The sequence below is a fragment of the Thalassophryne amazonica genome, chromosome 2 (genome assembly GCF_902500255.1).
Source record: "Thalassophryne amazonica chromosome 2, fThaAma1.1, whole genome shotgun sequence".
In the NCBI taxonomy this organism is placed as follows: domain Eukaryota; kingdom Metazoa; phylum Chordata; class Actinopteri; order Batrachoidiformes; family Batrachoididae; genus Thalassophryne; species Thalassophryne amazonica.
The window spans coordinates 22282592-22297788 of record NC_047104.1 but is presented as its reverse complement, the minus strand read 5'-3'; the positions used below and the strand labels follow the sequence as shown (position 1 = coordinate 22297788).

General features: G+C 42.8%; 1 protein-coding gene across 1 annotated transcript in view; it reads left to right on the top strand.

Moving 5' to 3' along the window:
* The window catches only part of cers3a (ceramide synthase 3a), a 142893-nt gene that overhangs the window by 41496 nt on the left and 86200 nt on the right, over nucleotides 1–15197 (top strand). The window lies entirely within an intron of this gene.

Sequence of the window (15197 nt, the reverse complement as noted above, 5' to 3'; positions counted from 1 at the left end):
AGTAGTGATCCTCACCCCATCTCTGCTTGTGAATGGCTGAGGCTTTTGGGGATACTCCTTTTATACCCAATCATGAGTGTCCTCCGTTTCCAAACACTTTCTGAGTGTTGTTACAAGGCAAGGTGATGTAACACAGTGGTAAACATACCACTGTCCCAACTTTTTTGAAACGTGTTGCAGATATCCATTTCAAAATGAGCAAATATTTGCACAAAAACAATAAAGTTTATCAGTTTGAACATTAAATATCTTGTCTTTGTGTATTCAGTTGAATATAGGTTGAAGAGGATTTGCAAATCATTGTATTCTGTCTTCATTTGTCCTAACTTCATTGGAATTGGGGTTGTAGTTTTTACAGATGAATACAATATTGTTGGAAGCTTTATTAGATAGATAGATAGATAGATAACTTTATTAATCACTGAGGGGAAAATTTAGTTGTCTTAGCAGCCCGATATAGTGGCTGCTATGACAGTCTATCAGTTTATCAAGTTGGCCCAGCTCCTCCTAAAAAACAATAGTCTAAGAAATCTGATTTAACCTCAAACAAATTGCAACAATTTTTTTTTTTTTTTTTTTGCCACCATGCATTTATTTGAAGTATGAATATAAACATATTAAAAGTATAGAAAAATCTAATTGGTGGAGATACACCAATAATTTGCATATTTCAAAATGGCAGCCAAAATGATTAAATTCACAAAAAAAAGTCATATGATTTGAACCATTTATTTAATTACAAGCAAGTTTTTGTGGCATTGAGAAAGACCTTTACATTTTATGGTCATAAAAAGCTTAGAGGTTACAAACTGAATTAGCTGATTGCAAACTCATTTGCATAAATCCAGTATGACTGCAAAATGACTGCCGTAAGCAGTCAGATTGATTGCAACATACAAGGTGCCCAACTTAAAACAAAATGTGGGTGTTTAGATTAATATGCATATGACGCAGACATGAACGGACTAAGCTCGTCAGCATCTCACCATGTAATTTAGGCCCTTCAGACTTTATTTTGAGTAAATGCTTCAGGGGAGCATTAGCATGGCAAAAACCTTTCAGCTTCCCCCGCCTTACTGTCTTCACGCTCTGTGACTGGCCAGTCACACAAAGTGCTCGCCCCTCCCTACACTGACACGTCTCCCCCCAGATCCCCCCTGCCTTTTTAAGCATTTTCCTTATTTTGCCTTTCATCTTCTGGAGGGGCTCTGCTCCCCCATACCCCCGCCCACCTTTTTAAGCATTTTTCTTTTTTTGCTTTTCAGCTGACCCCCATCTAATTACAGCCCTCTTAACCCACTGCCACTTTAAGTATTTTTTTAAATGTAGATGTAAATTAATATTCAAAGTTTTCACCTAGTTGACAGTAGGGCTGTACACTATGGCCAAATTATCGTATCTCAATGTTGTCATATAAATTGTCATGTGAAGGTTACTTATATACACTCAACAAAAATATAAATGCAACACTTTTGGTTTTGCTCCCATTTTGTATGAGATGAACACAAAGATCTAAAACTTTTTCCACATACACAATATCACCATTTCCCTCAAATATTGTTCACAAACCAGTCTAAATCTGTGATAGTGAGCACTTCTCCTTTGCTGAGATAATCCATCCCACCTCACTGGTGTGCCATACCAAGATGCTGATTAGACACCATGATTAGTGCACAGGTGTGCCTTAGACTGCCCACAATAAAAGGCCACTCTGAAAGGTGCAGTTTTGTTTTATTGGGGGGTGATACCAGTCAGTATCTGGTGTAACCACCATTTGCCTCATGCAGTGCAACACATCTCCTTCGCATAGAGTTGATCAGGTTGTCAATTGTGGCCTGTGGAATGTTGGTCCACACCTCTTCAATGGCTGTGCGAAGTTGCTGGATATTGGCAGGAACTGGTACACGCTGTCGTATACGCCGGCCCAGAGCACCCCAAACATGCTCAATGGGTGACATGTCCGGTGAGTATGCCGGCCATGCAAGAACTGGGACATTTTCAGCTTCCAAGAATTGTGTACAGATCCTTGCAACATGGGGCCGTGCATTATCCTGCTGCAACATGAGGTGATGTTCTTGGATGTATGGCACAACAATGGGCCTCAAGATCTTGTCACGGTATCTCTGTGCATTCAAAATGCCATCAATAAAATGCACCTGTGTTCTTCATCCATAACAGATGCCTGACCATACCATAACCCCACCGCCACCATGGGCCACTCGATCCACAACATTGACATCAGAAAACCGCTCACCCACACGACGCCACACACGCTGTCTGCCATCTGCCCTGAACAGTGTGAACCGGGATTCATCCGTGAAGAGAACACCTCTCCAACGTGCCAAACGCCAGCGAATGTGAGCATTTGCCCACTCAAGTCGGTTACGACGACGAACTGGAGTCAGGTCGAGACCCCGATGAGGACGACGAGCATGCAGATGAGCTTCCCTGAGACGGTTTCTGACAGTTTGTGCAGAAATTCTTTGGTTATGCAAACCGATTGTTTCAGCAGCTGTCCGAGTGGCTGGTCTCAGACGATCTTGGAGGTGAACATGCTGGATGTGGAGGTCCTGGGCTGGTGTGGTTACACATGGTCTGCGGTTGTGAGGCTGGTTGGATGTACTCCCAAATTCTCTGAAACGCCTTTGGAGACGGCTTATGGTAGAGAAATGAACATTCAATACACGAGCAACAGCTCTGGTTGACATTCCTGCTGTCAGCATGCCAATTGCACGCTCCCTCAAATCTTGCAACATCTGTGGCATTGTGCTGTGTGATAAAACTGCACCTTTCAGAGTGGCCTTTTATTGTGGGCAGTCTAAGGCACACCTGTGCACTAATCATGGTGTCTAATCAGCATCTTGGTATGGCACACCTGTGAGGTGGGATGGATCATCTCAGCAAAGGAGAAGTGCTCACTATCACAGATTTAGACTGGTTTGTGAACAATATTTGAGGGAAATGGTGACATTGTGTATGTGGAAAAAGTTTTAGATCTTTGAGTTAATCTCATACAAAATGGGAGCAAAACCAAAAGTGCTGCATTTATATTTTTGTTGAGTGTACATGCTGTCTATATTCTTGAGCCGCTAGGTGGGTAGGGAGAGTTCCCATGGGATAAATAAGCTTTTCAGCCTACCATCCCTGGTTCTCAAGACCAGGCACCTAAGTGGCTCTACTCTCTCTCGCTCTTTTTTTTTTAGCTATTTAGGTGTACCTTAGTAAACACTGATATACGATATGACTATGATTTGGCACAAAGTGCAGCAACAGTGAAAATTAAACATTCTTAAACAAAACTGTAATAATACCACACACACATTTTGAACTCATCATAAGGTTAGGATACTGTGCCCTCCAAAAGTAATGGAACACTTGGAATTTCACACATTTTAATTCGTTTATGCCATTTTAAATACAAAAATACAAAAAAATAAAGAATAAAAATGATCTTCCTCAAACTGAAAGCAAATCTCTAAAACTTCATAAAAACCTGTAAATAATAATCAGTTTTATTGCCAGTTTTCTTTAGACAAGTCAGGGGATAGAAACATGAACATTTCCAAGTCACTGAATATGTCTTGGAATTTATTTACATCAATTATGAAGAAATACAAAAGTTTCTTTCACCAAAACATCAAATCTTGGCTTTCATCTCAAATGTACTTTCTGTCAGGTTGTAGTTGATCTTTCATGTCTTCTTTTTAAGAAAATCCTCCTCTACACCACTTCATCATGAAGCTGGATTTTATATTTTTAATTAATTTATATCAAGTTGTAGTGATTTGCTTCCTGTTTGAGTTAAGGAAGATAATTTTAGAAAAAAAAAAGTATTTGAAATGGAATAAACAAATTAAAATGTGTGAAATACCAAGTGTTCCAATACTTTTGAGGGCAATTAAGAAACACCGAGGAGCAACATCTTACATCTCATATATAGTACAGCAGATAAGAGAATATTTAGAGTGGAATCCTGCAAATGGTGATACAAGCATCAAATTTGGCACAAATAATCCATAGACATGAACTCTTTTGGAAAAAACTGACTGGCCACTTGAATTTTCAGTAGGCAGCTAGGTAGGGGTCAATTGAAGAATTACACAGGGGTCAAAATTAAAAGATGCGCCAATCATATGGAAAACTACACCACATTATTTGCCTGTGTTGTAATTCTGCCCATCTGCCTATTTGCTTCAACTCCTTTCACTGCTGTTACACTCCCAGTAAGAAGCAGGTCTTCTTGAATCAAACCTGGGATTTATTAGACACTAATTCATGGGCTTTTGATCTCTTTCCAGAACTTTTTGCTTTAGAGGGTCTGTTCGACCAAAAACAGCTTCCTGAATGGGCTGGGGACCCAGAAACTTATTTATAGTCACATGTGTATGAACGTGCCAGTGTGGACAGCTGTAGACAGCCCTCCAGTTCCTCCCTCCTGGATCATCAACAATTTTCTAAAAGGGCCCTATCTGCAACGTTGGATCAAGAGGCTCTTAGAACGATTTTCTCCAAATTGACTCATTTGTTTGATTGCTTCCACCACGCATACACACCCAAGAAAAGATATGACTTTTTGAATCAAACATGGGACTTGGTGGAGGGTAATCCCTGGGTGTTTAACTATTTTCCTGCTCTTTATGAATTGGATTCTCTGTTTGAAGTAAATAAACTGGCAAATTGGGTCTGGGATCCGGTGAAGCATCTGCCAGCTAAAACTTCAAAACCTCAGTGTGACTACACCTGCTCAGATTCAGAGGATGAATTTTTGTCGGGTGCAGGATACTGTATATTGGATACAGTAGAGGATTCTGAGGCTCTGGACCTCCTGAACACTGCTGAGGTGTTTCTCCAGATCAGAGAGTTGTATCTGGACTACTTATATTGTACTGATCCTGTAGAGCAAGATGCTATCCTGCAAACAGTTGAGAATATTACCCAGGCTGAACCAGACCTCATGACTGCTTACCCAGACCTTCTGTTGTGAAAGTGTAGGAACACGGACCCACAACAGGGGGCGTAAATGAACGGGCATGGATAAGCCAAAACAGTAACAATTTAATGTTATGACGTGCACAACGGAATACAGACAAAACAGGTTTGGAAAAAAAAAGTCAATTATACGTTGAGTGATGTGTGGGCAGGCTCGAGGAAAGGAGACGTCCGTCCAGAAACGAGCCGGATCCCACACGGCTTCCACCACCAACGGATCTGAAGAACACCGGAGCCGCCAAGTCCTGGGTCCCCAGGTGGCCACCGTCTCCAACTGTCAGACCTGGTACTGCTGGCAGAGAGAACAGAAACAGTGCAGGTGAGTGTGAGTTCGCACACTCAGTAATCCCTCAGTCTGTGTTCCGTAAGGAGGGAGAACCTCCACCTCCAATAACACACTCGTGCAGCTCCTGAGAAACCACTTATCTGGTTGGGGTGTGAGGCGAAGCCGTCGCAATCCACACCAAATGCCAATACAGCAGACAAGGACACCGTCACAGGAAAACGGCTGCAAATGAGATCAGACTATTGTCGTTTTAGATACAGCAGAGAATTACCTTTAGGGTAGCTGATTTCTCGGCGGGGAGGTGGAGTTGCAGTCCGGCCTTTATGGTGATGGTGATGAGTAGTGGATGAGTGACAGCTGGTACTGATGATGAGTGACAGCTGTCACTCCTGGTCGCTCCGACGCCCTCTCGTGCTTGAAGCCCGCACTTCAAGCAGGGCGCCATCTTGTGGTGGTGGGCCAGCAGTACCTCCTCTTCAGCGGCCCACACAACACCTTCACCACATTTGAACTCTGGTCATTCAATGACAGGTCCCAGCATACATTGATGACCCGATGGACCTGTTTCCCAGGACTCACTAGTAGAACCCTCCCTGGGCACCATCCCCAGGAATCGCACGACTGGTATGACTGCCTCTCTCACTCCACTTTCTATAGTCTTCCCTGCCCATCTTTTACCTTCCACCTCGACTGACACACAAATTGACACAACACACAAGATCTCTAAGATAGACCTGACTTACAGCCCCCCGCGTTGTTCTCCAATTTCGGTTACATCATGTCCATGTTCCGTAGCTTCTCCCACTGTTTTTCAGACTGGAATGACAACCACAACGCATTCCATTACGCCACACCACACAACACCACATCACATGTACACTCCACCACCACATACATGGCAAACCCTCCCACCGCACTGCCTCCCGTGACCAACCTGTCTGTCATCCAAGATGTGATCCAGTCACTCCAAAACTCTGTAGCCAGTTTGCAGTCACTGCTCCCACATCCCTCCAGCCTACAAACTGATCCCCGGCCTTCAGTCTCTGGTTCAGCTTTCCACTCGCCTTCTCCACCTTTGAGTTTTTCATTTCCACCACAGTCAGTATTCCACCCATCTCCCTCACCTTCTGTGCTTCCTCTGTTGCCTGAACCAGGAATGCCACCATTACCTTTGCCTTTGTGGAATGTTCCCCTAGGTTTAGGAGAGGCACCAGAGAGGGAGAAGAAATGCTGGGCTAAGTCCGGCCGTAAAAACCATCAGCGGGCTACTGGGGGGGGGGCACGGCCCTCCGGCCGCTACTGCCTGGGTCGGTGGTCCAAGCTGAATCTGACTTATCTGTGACTCTGTGTTCCAGCTCAGGAGTTGCAGAGCGGCTTCCTTCCTCTCTTCTTCTGTCCAGGTCCGAGGAGAGGTCTGGTGCACTACCGGTCTCTGCAGCCCTGGAAGAGCCAATGGACTCAGCCACTGGTGACGACACAGGTTTGGAGAGATCGTCAGTCTGGCCCTTCAGCATTGACGGACCTTCAGAGGTGGTGGTGGGCTCCATGTCTGGAGGTTCCTGTGCTCTTCAGGAGCTGTCCGCCTCTGAGCTGGCTGATGACGAGGATTCAGTGGGGTCCTCTGCTCTGATTACCAATGGCATCAGTGGTACTGTGGAACCAACAGAGTCCATGCTGTTTGACATCTGTGCTCTTCAGGTCCCGTCCACTTCGGTGTCCGGAGATGTTCCTGAGGCATTGTCCGCCTGTACTCCCGATGATGTCAGCTGCATGGAGGAGCTGGCTGGAGGGGATCCCGATGTCGTCTGCTTTACGGAAGAGCCAGCCCAGGGGATTCCTGATGATGCCAGCACACCTGTCCAGGAGGATGCCATTCCTCGGCCACAGCTGGGCATCCTTGAGGTCTTGGCAGCCGCCCTGGTGTTCTTTTGGATTCTGGTGAACCGGGTGGCCACACGACTGTTGTGTTGGTGGGCTCCTGGGGAGTGGCCTAACCTCCCATCTGACACTGAGACGGATCACTGTGAGCCATCTGACAGTGTACCAAATGTTGAGGTACATCCCTGTGGGCCATTGGGCCGTCCACCTCCCTCCACCGTGGACTTCTGTCAGCCGATCAGTTCTGCAGCATCTTCAGCAGACACCTCTAGTTGGCCGCAGGACCAACCTCCTGATGCAGCTTCGGTCAGTTTGTTGTCACGCAGTTCTCCTCCTGGTATTTCTGCGGTCTCCGGCCAGCCATCCGAGCGACCACCTGACTCTGTTCGTACCTCCTGGTGGCTGCAAAGGTGGCCTCCTGATGACATCTGGGACTCTGGTCGACTTCTGAGATGGCCATTGATTGCTGCATCCAGGTCCTGCTGGTCGTGTCTCCTCAAGCCTCCTGAACTTGGACTGTGGTTAGCCATTGGGCCGCGATGTGTCTGCATTCTATGCTCGTTACTGTCGTTTCAGTGTTCCGGGGGGTGTTGGGGGCTGTTACCGCCTTCCGGCCCCCTCCCTCCCTCCCTCCCGGGTCTGGTGTTTTGTGGGTTCCTGTGTTTCCTTTTTTTGGTTGGGTTAGTTCTGTTTGTTTTGGTTCCATTGTTTCCATTTTTCCCCGTTCTGTGTTGGGTGGCTTTCCGCCATCAGGGCCGGCGTTTGGGGGGGGGGGGGGGGGGGGGGGGGATACTGTTGTAATTCTGCCCATCAGCCCGTTTGGCTGGGTTTTTGAGTTGTCTTTATTTTTTGTATTAATTGTATGTAGGTTTGAGCATTTGGGTTATTGCTTTTGTGGTATTCCTTATCTGTATTCTGTTTTCATGCTGTTGGGTTTTCTTTTGATGGTAAGGTTTTTGGGGCCTTGCTATTTGTTTTCCTTGCACCTTTGCTATTGATCACTGTTCCATTTAGTTCTGTATCCCTCTGGCCATTTAGTTGCCTTTCCAGGTGCTCTTTCCCTGAGTAGCCACTTGGTGTCGACAGTCACTTAACGTTAATTAAATTTCTGTATATTATTTTCAGTATGTTTATTCCGGTTATTTGGGGGGTTTCTATTGTAGTATTTTCTGAGGGTTCTTTCGTGGATCAGTTCTGGTTTTACACATTTGATTCTGTAGTCTATTTGGATTTGTCATTTTCTTTCTTCTTTTACTGTGGTACTTAGATTTACGTGGTATTTATCTTTAGGATCAGGTTTCATTTTCAGGCACCTTAGATTCAGTGTTCACGTGCTTTTTGTCCTCAGTTTCCTTAGTTACCGCACTTGTACTAAGTGGCTCGTTTGTTATTTAAGTCCTCATCTGTGCTCTGTTCTTTGCTGTCTGATTCTCTCTCACTTGTGCTCCGACATCTCTGTTGTTCCTGGGTCTTCGGGTTTTGTGAGTATTTTGTGCAGTTATTGCTTTCCCAGCCCCTCTTCAGGTTTTTGTCTTTGTTCCACTAAATGCCTTTTCTCCATGCGTGTTGAATGCTGTTTTTTCCTCTGTGTGGATTTTTTGACTTTTGGATTTTCACCTGTAAATAAATCACTTTGGATTGGAACTAATCCTTTGAGTTTTTGCTGCCTGCATTTTGGAGCTTGTTTTCTGACTGTTTACAACCATAACAGCCTGATCATAAAGATTCCAAAAAGTTATAGTTTGGACTATCTGTGACTGAATGGTCAAAGAAAGGTAAAAGTAGCAAGAATAGTGACAAAGGTCAGTTTCAGTTTGTACAGGGGTCAAAAGTTAAAGTTGCTCCATTAATTTTGTTCCAGCTGTATTTGTGCTGAATTTGATGCTTGTATCACCATTTGAAGGATTGTTTCAGTTATCTGCTGCACTAATAAGCCAACAGAGCATGAACCAGCTGCTGTCTGTTAGCTTAAACATGTGTATCTAAGGCAACCCAAATTGAAAGAGAAATGCTGCTTTTAACAGCGTGGACCTCATTTCTGGCGTAAAATATGGTCGATTGCTCACAATATAATTTTGGTGTGATTAGAAGTCCATAGATTAAACAACGTGTTCAGTTCAAATCTGAAGCAACATTTTCCTTCTTCTACTAAGGTAGATTAGAGTTTTTGTGGTACACAGCACTAACTACTGGACAGGAGGAACCTAGCAGTCAATGTGACTCATTAATTTCAAAATGCAGCTCTTTCAACCAGACATGTGGTCCTGTGACATGTCAGTCATCTGTGTCCTATCAAATTTCAGGGGAGTCCAGTGAAGCCCCGGCCCCCGCTCTAGCTCCACCCATGCCAGGAAGTGTTCAACATTTTACATTTCCTGTTTCACTGTGACTGAAAATTTGGCATTTCCTGTCTGAGTGTGAGCTTGTCACTGAGTTCCCGCGGGATTCCATGGGATCTCGTCTGTCAATCCAGGAAGTGTTTGACATTTGAACATTTCCTGTTTTACTGTGGATTTGAAATTTGGCACTTCCTGTTTAGGACACCCTGACACATGAGCAAGCTTTGCGCTGTTGTGTGACACTTTGCTCGTATTAAATGTAATACAATTACTGGTACAAGATATAATTTTGTTAACTTTTTGTCAACTAAGTTATTTAACCATTGATAGTAAAGACCCGGTAGGCCAGAGATTGCTCACTACTGTTACTATGTATGAAAAGTCTCAGCAGCCACTTGGATATCCTAGCCGTGTATGAAATCACTCTAAAAATCGGATCAATAGAAAAAAAACATACAAAAAATGTGTTACAGCTGTATGAGCAGACTGGAGAATCAGTCTTGTATTTATTCAAGAGAATCAGAAATATGAGCAAATGAGTTTAACATCCTTTATTTCTGCATCTGTAGGACTAAGCACAACATAACCTCAACTCAGCAAGGGAATTGAAAATCAGAACAATAGCAAAATAGCAACTTTAACACAGTATCAAAGAAAGCAAACATACTGAAGAGCCCCTTCAAACATAGTGCGAATTTGGTCGAATTGCGCATGACGCAGGAATCGTATGCAAAATGTGTAAAATCATAGCTGCATCCAACACCTCGTACACCTGTTGCTACAATTATTTATGCACACCAGAAGCTGAAAGACAGAGTTTGCACTGTGCAAACCCATCGAACACTCTCACAGCAGGTGTCGGCCAAATTCCAGCTGACACGCACGGACATCTAACACCGCTCATTTGGCACATAGAAAATGTGTGGCCAGTTGCACTATTAACATGACAGTGGTCTGCAGACAATCACTGTTGGACTGGATGTGAAATTTCTCTAAGTGCTTCATGAGTGTGGCTTTGCAAACAATCACGGTGAGTTGGTGTGTGTGCTAAACTGACAGGAGGTGTGGCCATCGACAGGAATGGCTGGGGAGATCTGTGGATCTGGACGTCACGGCTAGACAACACATACTGTGTTTGGACGGACATGGACTAACAACTGCCCACTGTGATGCGCGTGTGCCTGCTTGCTGTCCTCACAGTGGACATAAAGAAAAACATATATCGCTGTGGCAACGGGCTGTAACGAGCGAGCACACGCATGCTGCAGCCTATTGACAGTCTACCCCCATGGACCATCTGATCATAACACGCAGCGGGCAATCTGACTGTCACCCACGTGAGCTCTATTCCACATGATGTGGTGTCAGTCCAACGTCATCCACAAGACACGCGTGTCAAGCAGGACATGCACGCGGGGCTGGCTAGACACGGCGCTGGCGGATGTGGACATGATAAGAGCGACCTGCTGTCAAGGCAGGTGGCTGCCCAACAACCAAAGTGGCTGGACCCCCAATGCAGACTCCCGGACCAGGCTTAGGTGTGAAAGAAATCATGGTCTTTAATTCGGGCTCAGGTTCGGTACACAGGTGATCAGTCAGCGTTGCAGAAGCACAAACAGGGTCAGGCAAAAACACAGTCATGGATAAGCAGGCTTCAGAGGCACGAGCAGATACAGACATCAGAGATGAGGCAAAAGGTGCAGTCAAAAATACGAAGCAGGATCTGGATACACAGCAAAGCAAAAACAGGATTGGATACAGAGCTGGTAAGTGTACAGAGACAACAAATGAGCAGGGGTGTGGTGGCTGGGAGGAGATTAAATAAGACAGGAGCTAACAAGTTGCACATTAGGAACAATCTAGAAAAGGTCCGTGGCTAGTGAACAAAGATAGTACATTGTGCAAGACAGTGAGGGAGGACAACTCAAGGTGGAGTGAAGAAAAGACAAAGATGTGTGAACAGGTGCACAGAGCGTGAGTGAAAGGTAACACAAAGCAGACAGAGTCACAGAGAGAGACAGGGACACTTAGCAGGCGCAGAGAGAACATAATCCGAGGGCCCTGAGGAAAACAGAACGATGAACAGAGACGAGTGAGGGATGAAGACAAAATGGCAGGTGTAGGACGTGGAATGAAACGGAGGTCTATAAACAAAACATAAGAATTAATCAGAGGATAATGAGAAAAATAAACCCAAGGACAAGACAGGAACTGACTAACGACTGAAGAATAGCATAAATGATAACCAGATAACAAAACAAGCAAGCAAAGACTAAATGATCAACAGAAAGTGAAACCCGATAATAAAGTACAGTGGATAATCACAAAAATGAGAACAGTCAAAAATAAACAGATGATAACTAAATGATCCATTATATGAACACAACCGGCTGGAGAAAACTAGAACGGAACTGACAATGGCGGAAGTATGAAAAATAACAAAAAACAAAGTAACAAAGCAAAACAAGAACAGGGAATGGCCACATAATGAAAATAACAATTAATAAAACAAAGCTGGGGCAGATTAATATGAACTAAATAAAGAGCCCAAATAAGGATTAAAACCAGGCTCAGGGCCGGCATGACAACTGCTTCTCATTCATGTCATTTCATGACTGTACATCTGTGACCATGGGTCATCTACAGAGGAACAGATGGATCATACTTGATAACAGGGATTCAATGAAATGTTTTGTTTTTTTATGGTGTGTGGTTTATTTTTTTTTAAACACATCCATCTCTTTGTTGATTTCAGGCATAAGTTTCAGGCTGGCAATAAGTAAAGTGCAGGTATGAATCCCGTGGGTGGCAAGTATTTTTTTTCCACAGCAGTGGCGCGATCTGGTTCCACACATACCAGCTGGTTTTTATTTTTTATTTATTCCACATCAGCGGCGCAATGTGGTGCACCTCATCCCATGCTTGAAAGACACCATTACGTGCACGAACCATTGCACCGGCATCATGCATGCCTGCCCATTGGCGCGATATTTTGTGGTTCGCTCATACAAGCTGTTTTGCTGTGAGTCGCCCTGAGTTGTTCTTATTTGCACTATGTGTGAAGGGGCCCTAAGAAAAGACAGCTGTCACAAACCAGTGGAACAGAAAACATCAGTATGATATAAACCATGTATCAAACAGTCAGACCAATAGACAGACAAGCGATGGGCAACGGGACATGTCTAAAAAACAGGTAAGCCACTAATTTCAGTCATCAATACACTACCACTGCTACAACTGACCACCTGCAGTTCAATCATCAAGGTTGAAATCAGTTCGAGGAGAATTTGCACGAGTGCCTCGGCATTCCCCACAAATGTCTGAGCACAGGAGACCATGCTTGCGGCATGTGCACTTATTTGTGTTGCATTGTTTTTACCAGTTACATCTGAACATTTCAAGGAGCTCTCTTGCACAACTTATGTTGTGTCCCACTGGTAAAGCTTTGTACAGCCATCCCTGAAGGAAGTAGGTTTCAGAAGTTGTCAAAAAAGAGGGATATAGAACAGCTAGTCCTTTCAGTCGATCTAGTTTGTCTACAAAGATACTGTCCCTCATCAATGCGCCATCCCCACTCATTAGGAATCATGCTTCCTCCTAGAAGACCTTTCCACTCCATAATCTGGTAATATACCCTTAGACTGTGGTACATTCATTGCAGATACAAGACCTTTCCATAGCTAGCATATGATGTCAGACAGTGGTGGGCACACTTCCGATAATCCGATAACAGATAATTATCAAAGATAATGTTTTCATTATCGAATTATCTTTTTAGATAACTTTAAAAACCATTATCGGACCAATTATCTTCCGATTAATTTTTGTCAGATAACTTTTAGACCGATAAACAAAGTAAACAAAGCTGAACAGCAACAAGCATTTTTAAAATTTAAAATCAGTTCAGCACCTACCTGTTAAAGGTTTTGTAACAGATGGACAGTTATACCCTCTGCTAACAGAAGAGAGCTGCTTCTATGAAAAGCGTCTCTATCCTCTGTAGACAAAGGAGAAATGACCAAAAAAAAAAAAATAATAATAATTTCCTTTAACACCATACCATTATGCTGGCAATATCACCTAAGTCATCCAGAGGCATAAATTTTTAACTTATGGTTCAGATTTTAACCAAACTAATTTTGGACAAGTTATTTAAAATTACTGTCATGTCTGAAGTTTTATAAAGTGAAAATACCAGATATATGTTTTAGTTTTAAAGTAATGTGCTAATTTTTAAGGTTTTGTGAGCACATGCTGTGCCCAGCAGTGCATTATGGGTAGGATGATGTCATCTCAGTACGTTCACGACATGACAATTGCAAAATCAGCTCGCACAGTGTAAAGCACGTTTTACAACATCATAAAACATGCGCACATTCTCTCCACATGCAAAACATTTTGCGATGACACTTCCAGGGCTCCGTAAAAATGCCTGTTTTTACAAATAAAAAAAAATGGAATATTTTACAAAAGCACATTTATCTGTAAACACCAACACACGACAGACGTCACATTAACGTGTTGGTTTACATAATGAATGACTGAACCAATCAGTGTTTAGCAGAGGCACTTTTACCCAGACTCCTTTGTGATCTGTCTGTGTTTGTTACAAAACCTCAGAATTAGTGCATTATTCAACATTAAAAGATATATGCTATATTTTAACTTTGTACAAATGACAGAATTGACATTAATGGAGTTATTCTATCGGTATTAATGTTATTTATAAATCAAAACCATAAGTCAGCATGACTTTATTTTTGAAGACCTCTGCCTGTCCGGAGTGTTATGATTGATAGAGAGTTGGCTTTATGGTTGCTCTGAGAGTGCCTCTGTGCTGGGAGCGCTGTAGTAAACAAGCACTTCCAGCAGGGGCAGAATGTTCAAAGACAAAAATGTGGTCTTATTGTTTGGGTCTGTTGTTACTTTTAATATTACTAGAAGCTATTGTGGCATTAAAACTTAAATTTGTTTTATTAGTAGTTGTAAATGTACCAGAGATAATATTGAAATTTATCGGTTATCTGTAACTTCCGATATCAAAGATAACTTTTCAGTTATTTGATTATCTGTTATCGAAGTTAATTTTTTGGTTATCTGTGCCCACCACTGATGTCAGATCTAAAATGAGATAAATAGAAAATATATTGGAAACATGTGAGAGTACTCAATTATTGACATCATAAAAGTTCCTTCAGGAAAAGTGGCCATTTTGTCAGCCAGGTTTTAAACTGTAAGAAAATACACACCCATCTAAATCATGTAGCTACTACTATTCAATAGTTTACTTATTTCAGCGTTTTTCAGCAAGACAAGTATCATATTTGGAAACTAACAAAAAATTACATATTATGTTTGTCATTAGGTAAACGTTAAGATCAGGTAGATATTTGGTCATCCATCCTGGAAATAGGGAGTCAGATAAAAACCTATATTGTCAAATATTGAAGACATTTGTGACAGCGAAGCATGTGTAAAATATGGAAATAATCTGTTGGTAAAAGCCAAATATATGGCGGATTACAATCTTACAACCGGCATTCTTTATCTTTTCCGCCATATTGGAAATATGGTAATTAAGGAACAAAGTAGATGACAGTCGTTAATTAAAATGATTGTATACATTATTGATGTATTTTATTCATTTACACTACACTGAAAATGTTATACGTCTAATTATAATATTATCGATGTAATATAACTGA